This window comes from Notolabrus celidotus, chromosome 10, assembly GCF_009762535.1.
Source record: "Notolabrus celidotus isolate fNotCel1 chromosome 10, fNotCel1.pri, whole genome shotgun sequence".
Classification (NCBI taxonomy): Eukaryota; Metazoa; Chordata; class Actinopteri; order Labriformes; family Labridae; genus Notolabrus; species Notolabrus celidotus.
The window spans coordinates 35,255,437-35,256,129 of NC_048281.1; positions in this window are offsets into that span (position 1 = coordinate 35,255,437).

Sequence of the window (693 nt, forward strand, 5' to 3'; positions counted from 1 at the left end):
GGTTTGGAATTAGTTTGTCTCCTAGCAACAACCGTACAATACAACATGGTTCTGTGTGAGACGGTGTGAGAGTGATGTGTGTGTGTGTGTGTGTGTGTGTGTGTGTGTGTGTGTGAGAAGTGTGAGAACGGGTTGATCTGTGTGCGTGTGTGTCCGTGCATTAATCAGCTGAGCACACTTTTTCCACTGTCCTACATGTTTGTCGGTTTACTCTCATGTGGAAACCTGTTCCACTCCACGCCGTGTCTCACTCTTCCCCTGTCTTCCTTTATCACACACACACACACACACACACACACTGAACACACACACACACACACAGACATTCTTCATTCACAGCGGACAGCACTTCCTCCCGCGGTCTGTCGTTACATAAGAAGCTGAATGGAAACTGGTGATAAGCTGGAGTTTTATCACGAGGACAGAGGCAGTGACCATGAGAGTCTGGGTGGGACAAACTGTCCGGGGGTGGGGAGGGAGGGGAGAGGGTAGGGGGGGAGTAAACGGGGAGAATATCCTCTAAACAACTGCACCCTCCTCCCCCACCTCCCACACGGCCCCCATGATGTCACTCACTCTCCCTTTTAGCTTTAAATGTAGGTCACAACCGAGTGACAACCTGTGAGGGCCGAGGCACGAAGCCAGTTTGGAGGTGATACAAACTGCAGTTCCTCCTGTGGCCACTAGGGGCCG